Genomic DNA, 9,258 nt, shown 5'->3' on the forward strand with positions numbered 1-9,258 from the left:
AGAGCCTTCATTAGCATTTACTTAATTTAATCTTGATGTAAATTTACTATTCTTTGGTTTGCTACTTTTAGCACCTTCACAAGTAGTCTCTTTTCTATCACTCTCCAAAGCTTGTTAGAAACCATCAAATCAATCAAAACAAAAATCATATACAAAAAAATTCAAAAACAAATTCAAAAAATTCATACTTTTAGATCTAATCTCCAACTTTAAAAATTATTTCAAATACTCTTTGATAAGATGATGAAAATGGAGATAATGTTAATAAATATTTAGAACTTTAGTCTAAATTACTTATATTGTTGTTTATAAGAATGTAAAAGTATTTGTCAAAGTTATTATTTACACCTTCTATCAAGGACATGAACTTCAAAGAACTAAAAGATTAATACAATCTTGTGTCACGTGAAAAGATTAAAATATCACTCAAAGATGATATATTATTAAATTGAAATGGCTTTTGCAAAGCACAAAAAGATTAGTAAGTCTTGAAATAAGACTAAATACTAGAAAGGCATTAATAAGAGTAAAGAAGGCTTTACTCTTGCCTCCATATATACTCTTAACTAGGAGTTATGTAGCCATGTCCTATAGAACCTCCAAAACATATTGACTTTACGAAATATGTATCTTAACTTATAAGATATATTTTCTATATATACTCCACATAGTTAGCTTATTATATAAGCTATCAATACGTGGTTAACTTATTGACCAAGTTTTTAACTTACTAATCAAATACAAATACATATAAAGTCAAAGTAATATCTATAAAACTTTTATAAAGCTTTTCTAATGAATATTATGAAATGAATCTACTTTTATCTACTTCTACTTAATAATATAGATAAATATTAGGATAAATATGTATATTCATGATATTTTCTTCTTTTTTAAGAATAAATTCAATGAGGAGTAATTATCATAAGTTGAAAAAATCAAAGATTTGGAAAATAGTATTTGCAACATACTTTAATCTTTGTTCTCTTCAAAGATAGTAGATAGGTCTTCTCAACCATTGATAGTATCTCATACTGAGACAGAAAGACCAATTTGTTATTTGATTGTTGTAGAGGCTTTCATAACTCCCTTCAAATAAAATATATTTGGAACATCGTTAGAAGTCATTCCTATCTCTAATAAAATCACCAAACATTAGAAATTTCTTCCAATGGTGTGATATCAAATACATTATATATTACCATCTATTTGAGAAAAGACATGATGTTCTTGAGGATCTTCATTTCAATTATGATATCTTGAAGGTTGTAACAATTACAATATATTGTCCAATAAATTAGTAAATAATAGCTCTTAAGTTGAATATTTTAGTTATTATTTTTCTATCTCCTTAGTATCACAAATATACAAAAGATACAAACAAAAGTAGAAGGTAGGATGCTATCTTTTGTAAATCTTTTTTCTTTTATAACAAAGATTTTTTATTCTTTATCTTAGTTTTAATGGGTGTTGTCAATGAAAAGACTCAATCTTCTTTATTGGATTTGCATGATTCTTTCTTGGCTCCTATGTATATTTATTAATATCATATTTGTACTAATGAACAAGATATTTTAATCTAATTTAATTTTGCCTTAAATCTAAGATTTCTTCGACCTCAAATTCTTGATTATTATCTACTTTAATAGGAAGAGGTGGTATTTATCTTCTTTCCAAGATATTTACTATCTTATATGGCTCAAGAAGAGACACATGGATATGAAATGGATCTTCATAAACTTTAACAAATATAATCAATAAGCAAGAAGATTGACTTATTGACAAATACAAAAAGATTTAAACCTAAAATAGTCCAACTTGTCACAAGGACAAATAGTCTTGATATTATGATGAAGTAGCTATACTTTATCACCTATAATGAATTATTTCTTGTAATAGGCATCCATATTGATCTTTTGTTGTTCTTGAGCTTCTTTTAATTGTGCCTTCATTGTTGTATGTAGCTCTCACAAAAGATTTGTCAAATCTTTTACTATAAAATTATCAACTTTTGAAAAGTTAATAGTAAAAAAATCATAGATGATAACCATAATTCTTAAAAAAAAATATTAAATAGGAAAATGTACCAAATTATTATACACGAATTATGCCAATGGCAAAAGAATTGTTCAATCATCTTGATAATAGTTGAAGGTACACCTCAAATATTGTTCTAGAACTTGATTCATCCATTTTATTTGCCCATCAATTTGAGGATAAAAAACCAAAGAGAGCTTTATATCCACCTTTAAAATTTTAAAGATAATTCTCCAAAATCTTGATATAAATTGATTTTTTTAATTTGATATAATATTCTTCCATAATCTATAATAGCAATAAATATTATCAATAAAAACTTTAGCCATTTCTTTATAAGCGATAGATTTTGTACATGATACAAAATAAGCTATTTTAGTAAATTGATCTACTATCACAAATATAAAATCATATAAATTTAAGACTAGAAGATTTGTAATAAAATCCATAGAAATAGAAGACAATGGTTGTTCTAAAATAGATAATAATTGGAGAAGTCTATAAAATTGATGACAAGGATTTTTTGAACTTGAACAAATATCACATAATTATAAAGAGTCTTTAAGTACTTTTTACATTTAAAGCTACCAAAATTCTTTTGATATTAATTCCAGAGTCTTATTATATCTAAAATATTTAGCTATTAAAAAGATATGAAGAGTTTGAAGAATACGTAATTATGCTTTACTTTTGAGAATATATAATCATCTCTCAAAATATAGTAGATTATTGTTGAACTTAAACTTAGAAGTATCATGTAACTTAGAAGAATTATTCTTAATATTATGAACAAGAAGATCAAAGAACATACATGATTGATTTTGCTTGATATAGGTTGAATCTATGGTCAATGTTGATTTTATTACTCAAAGATGAAAATGCTTTGGCTTCAAGAAAATCATTCTTTCTTCATCAAAAGCTACATTTCTTTCTTTTGGTGCAAGATAAAAACATCTAAAAAAGATGTCTAATAAACCTTGTTATTTTTTGAATTGATAAATAATCTTGAAATCAAATCTTAATAAAGACATGCTCCAATGGACTTGGCAACAATTCAAAATATGTATTAACATGAAATACTTGAGGTTTTTATAATTCATATACATGATGTTGGACTGAAAGCACCTTCTAGATAATGTACCATTTTTACAATGAATCCATAATTGTAAGAAGTTCTTTGTCATGGATCTAATAATTAACCTTTCTTATTGAAATTTTTTTGAAATGAAAAGCTACTCAATAGAATTTGATATTTATTTTTATTTGTAACAAAAAAATAGCTATAGTAAAGTCAAATGCATTTGTTTCTATGAAAAATACCTTGGAAAAGTTGATGCAATATAAGATTGGTGTGGAAATAAATAATACCTTTAAGGCTTCAAAAGATACTTCAACTTCTTTATTCCACTCAAGTTTATCTTTACATGTTAAGCATATAAGAACAGCAACAACTTGAAAAAATTTCTTGATAAGATTTAATAATAATTGGAAAATTTTAAAAAATATGATATATTTTTAATTACTTTTGAAATCTTTTAATCTATGATAATTTGGATCTTTTAAGGATCTATCAAAAAACCATTGTTTGAAATGATATATCCTAGAGAATCAACTTGAGTAGTGTAAAATACACAATTTTCCATCTTGGCATATAATTCTATTTTTCTTAATTTTTGTAACATGTAATTAATAAGAACTTTATGCTCTTTTATATTTTTAGAATAGTTTAAGATATAATTTAAATAATAAAAGACAAAATTATTAAGAAACTTATAAAAGACATAATTTATTAGATTTTGAAAAGCAATTGGCATATTCATAAGTCTAAGAGGTACAACATTATATTCAAAATGTCCAAACCTTATTCAATATATAATTTTCTATTTTTTTTCTTTTTTTAATATATACTAGATTTTATATTCTTCATAGATCTATTTTTATATATATATATATATTTTTAATTTAGTTAATAAAAAAATCTCAAAATCAAGAATAGAAGATATCTATTTTTTGTAGAGATTATATTGAGTCTTTCATAGTCTACACACATTTGCAAAGATCCCTTTTTTTTCTTCACAAATAAGATAGGAATTCCAAGTAGAGATTTAGAATGGAGTATGAAGTTATCAGCCAAATTTTTATTAATATATTCCTTGAGTGCAGCCAACTCATTTTATAATAGGTTATAAATTTGTCTAAATAGTGATTGAGCTCTTTCTTGAAGCTTAATAGAATAATTATATGGATATTATTTTAAAAGAATATATCTATTTTTTTCCAAAATCATCTTAATAAACTTGATATTGGTTTGGAATGTAACTTAAAATCTTTTTTCCATCAACAATAGATAAGGTATATATAACAAAAGTCGATGTTTCTTTTGCAGCAGGCATGAAAGTTCTTACACCTACTAATAATAATTTGGATATATTAATCTTATGGATTTCTATTTAAATAGTAAAACCTTAAGCTAAAGCATGAAAAGAATCAAGATTGCAAGAAATCGAATCTATTTGAGGGTTATAAATTTTTAATTATAATAATCCAAAAAATAATTGAGTTATAAAGAAATCTAATCATATTAAATTTTATTAAATTATTATAACCACTAGTTGCTACTTCTATAAAAATAGTTTCAAGCGTAACATCCTGTTAGGGACATAGTCCTTAGAACCTTCCAGAGACAAGTTTCTAGAACCTTCTAGAAACAAGTCTTTGGAACCTTTTAGAAGCTTCCTAGTTAGTAGAAGTTGCTTGAGAAGCTTCCTAAATAGGAGTATATATTAGAATCGAGGCTGAAGAGTTCTTCAGTCTCGACAACACATCTCTTGGAGCTCTAGTTCATCTCTCTGGTGTTGTTCTTGTATTCATCTGATTGATCTAGTTCTTGCCAGTTCTTCTTGAACTTCTTGTTAGATCTCGAGACTGTATTTCTGTGTCCGTGACAGTTTGTCGAGACTTCACTCACCTCAGATATCAGAGCTAGTTTCTTCCTCGTTAGAGTGCGGATTACCCCTCTGCTTCGAAGTGTACTAGCATTTTAGAAGTTGCGGATTACCCTCCTCTAAACTGATACTTCTTTTGTTATAATATTGAAGTCTTATTCTTCTTAGAAAGAGTGGATTACTCCTTTTCTTGAAGCTCTTAAGGCATTTTAGAGGTTGCGGAGTACCCTCCTCTAAACCAATACCTCTAAACCAATATTGTCTTCTTGTAGAGTCATTTTTGTCATTCTCTTAGAATGGTCGAAGGCCAAGACATTAGTATGACGAAAAGTTTGGAGTCCAAGTTAGATGCTATCATGAATGCCCTCGCTACATTATAGCAAAGAACTGTAGAGATTGAAGGAGTCGTGGCAAGGCTTCATAATGATGGAGTATCTGGGATGGCACAATCTAGGTTGCACCAGCCTCAAACTTCTGCACTTAAAGAAGCAACTTTGCCTCAAGTTCGACAAGCACTGCTGGTTCTACAACATAAGGAGCCCCGAGTTAGCCTTCAGGACAAGTTCGATGGTACGCGTTCCAAGTTTCGAGGATTCGTCAATCAAATTAGGTTAATAACAGTTTTACAGCCCGAACGCTATCCAACAGAGGAATCACGTGTTGGACTTGTTGGAACCTTACTTATAGGGCAAGCTCTATCATGGTTTGCTCCTTTATTTGAGAAACGATCGTCCATACTAAACAACTTTGAAACCTTTTAGGAGACATTTTCGAAAGTATTTGGTTAACATGACAAGGTTCGATGGGCTACAACAAAGATCCGGTCACTATGACAAGAGATGTGCTCTACATCAGTCTATGCATCGGACTTCAAGCAATTAGCATGTGACATCAATTGGGACGAAGAAGCGTTGATGAGTCAATTCTATTGGGGTTTAAGGGACGATGTGAAGGATTTGCTGTTAACTCTTCCTGATCCGCAAATGCTCAACGAAGCTATTAGCCAAGATGTGAAGTGCGATCATCGCCTATTCCAACGCCGCCAAGACCAACGTTTAAGACAACATACAATTCGCTACGCCCCAACTATGTCGGCAAGCAGCGTGAATTCACATTCAGAGGTAGAAGATATGCAAATTGATGCGGTACGTGTCAAATTTCTTACTCTAGAAGAAAAAAAGCGGCGTATGGAGGAAGGTCTATGCTTGTATTGCGGTGAAGAAGGCCACAAAGTTGGAAACTGCTCCAAGAAGCAAAATCGACGTATTGTCAGGACTAGGGCGCATTTGTTCAAGAAAATGATGATGCCCAGCCGCAATAGGAACCGTGCGGTTGGACAGTGAAATATTGCAACAACAACCAGGTTCCTTTCTTTCCGCTCAACCTGTCCTTTGCTTTACAATCCCTTTGCTTATTGGCCCTCAAAAACTGAGAACCTTAGCATTATTAGATTCAGGAGCATCTACTTGTTTCTTAGACGAAGAATTTGTAAAGTGACATAAGATCCCTTTAGTACAAAAATCCAAATCTGTTCACGTTGAGGTCATAGATGGGCGACCTTTATTGTCCGATAGTATCACCCATGAATCAAAACCTATAGAAGTGACGTTCAAGGGCCATAGTAGTCATATTATTTTCAATATTATTAAAACCCCATCTAATCCTGTTATTCTTGGTCTTTCTTAGTTGGAAAAGCATAACCCATCTATAGATTGGAGGTTGCGAAAGATGACCTTTCCTACAAAACGACCCAAGAACAAGCCTAGTAAAAAACCCCGAATAGAGAAATTTTTATTCATTGGAGCAAGAATGTTTATAAGATCGTCTAAGGAAGGCATACCATTTATCATTTATGCGGCTCCAACTACCGGGGAGAAGATCTCGACAGCAAGTATACCTGAGTAATATAAGGATTTTAAAGATGTGTTTTAAAAGAAGAATGCTGACATGCTACCAGAACACCGACCATATGATTGTGCCATAGACTTGCAAGAAGGAGTACAACCGCCTTTTGGCCCAATCTACAATCTATCGCAGATAGAGTTGGCGGAGTTGCGGAAGTACATCGACGAGAATCTAGCCAAGAACTTCATCCGTCATTCAAAATTGTCAGCAAGAGCACCCATCTTATTTGTAAAGAAGAAAGATGGCTCGTTGCAGATGTACATGGAATATCGAGACCTCAACAAGGTAACAAAGAAGAATCGTTATCCGTTACTCTTGATTTTTAGTCTCTTAGAACAACTTGGATGTGCAAGGATCTTTACAAAAATTGATCTAAGGGGAGCTTACAACCTCGTACGAATCAAGGAAGGAGATGAGTGGAAGACAGCGTTCCGTACTAGGGTATGGCTATTTTGAGTATAATGTCATGCCCTTTGGTCTTACCAATGCTCCAGTGGTCTTTCAACATATGATGAATGATATTTTCCAAGACCACCTTGACGATTTTGTTGTCATCTATTTGGATGATATTTTGATATTCTCCAAAAACGAGGAAGAGCATGAAAAGCACGTTCGTTTGGTCTTAGAGAAACTACGCGAGCGAGGACTATATGCCAAGTTGGAGAAGTGTTTATTTCACCAAATAGAGATGGAGTTTTTGGGATTTGTTGCGACTACGAAAGGCTTGAAGATGGACCCCAAGAAGGTGGAAGTAATCGTGTCTTGGGAGGTTCCGAAGACGGTTAAAGACGTACAATTCTTTCTTAGTTTTACCAACTTCTATCAAATCTTCATCAAGAATTACTCTCAAGTTCCTGCTCCTCTCACTCGATTGACATGTAAGGATAAGCTGGAATGGAGACCTTTAGCGGAGAAGGCGTTTCAAGACCTGAAGTCTGCATTTATTTTGGTTCCAATCTTGGTACATGCAGACTTTACAAAGGCCTTTTATTTGAAAATTGATGCTTCGGATTTTGCTTTGAGAGCTGTACTTTCATAAATGGGAGAAGACAAGAAGCTCCATCTGGTTGCATTCTATTCTCGAAAGTTCTCTGTTGCTGAAATCAATTATGAGATCCACGATAAGGAACTTCTTGCTATAGTGGATTCTTTCTAAGAATGGCATCACTTTCTTGAAGGAGCTGCACACCTAGTGACCGTATACACAGATCACAAGAATTTTGGAGTATTTCATGTCGGCTTGAGTTCTAAATCGACGTCAAGCTCGGTGGAGTATGTTACTATCTAGGTTCAATTTTATTATCACTTATCGACTTAGAAAGCAGCAAGGACTATCTGATGCCTTATCGAGAAGATCGTATCTTGTACCAAAGGCTGGAGAAGCAGCGTTTGATCAATAATGTATGACATTGTTGAAGCCAGAACAATTTCAACTTTGTGCTACTATTGTGCCAATTGATGCTGACTTCCTAAATCAAATATGTGCCGTGACCATTGAAGATTCAGTAGCCATTGATATTAAGCAGCATGCCAATGACGACAAGTTCAAGGTGGAGGGAGATCTTTTATACTTTGAGGAGCGGTTGTATATCCCAAAAGGACCAGTACGACTCCAAGTTCTTCCATCTCGCCACAATTTTCCAACTCTGGGAAATTTTGGATTCAACAAGACCTTGGAGCTTATTTCTTGAGATTTTTGGTGGCCCCAAATGTGAAAGGATGTGAAAGATTTTGTCCTCTCCTGCGACATCTATTCAAGATCCAAGAATCCTCGGCATCGCCCTTATGGACTTCTACAGCCATTGCCGATTCCACGTCGACCATGGTCTTCAGTTTCCATCGACTTCATCATGGACCTGCCATAATCGAACTCATTTGATACCATATTTGTTGTGGTAGATCGACTTATAAAGATGGCGCACTTTGTCCCTTGTAAGAAGACATGGTCCAGTGAAGTCACAGCAAGGTTCTTTCTCAATAATATGTATCGATATCATAGACTATCTGATCATATCATATCAGATCGAGGAACCCAATTCGTATCAAAGTTTTGGAGATCTCTCTTTGAGATACTGAAGGTGGATATCAAGCTTTCTTCGGCTTTTCATCCTCAAACTGACGGCCAAACGGAACGGGTGAACTAAGTCTTGGAACAATACTTACGATACAGCATCAACTATCAGCACAATAATTGAACCACATATCTGTCGCTAGCCGAGTTTGCTTATAACAACACCTTCCATGCATCAACTCAATAGACACCATTCTTTTCCAACTATGGGTATCATCCGAAGCTTGATTTATTGAGTCTGTCAACAAATAACAATCCAACAGCTGAAGGATTTGCGAAACAACTATTAGAGCTTTAAAA

Source organism: Physcomitrium patens, chromosome 19 (assembly GCF_059467195.1).
Source record: "Physcomitrium patens ecotype Gransden chromosome 19, ASM5946719v1, whole genome shotgun sequence".
In the NCBI taxonomy this organism is placed as follows: domain Eukaryota; kingdom Viridiplantae; phylum Streptophyta; class Bryopsida; order Funariales; family Funariaceae; genus Physcomitrium; species Physcomitrium patens.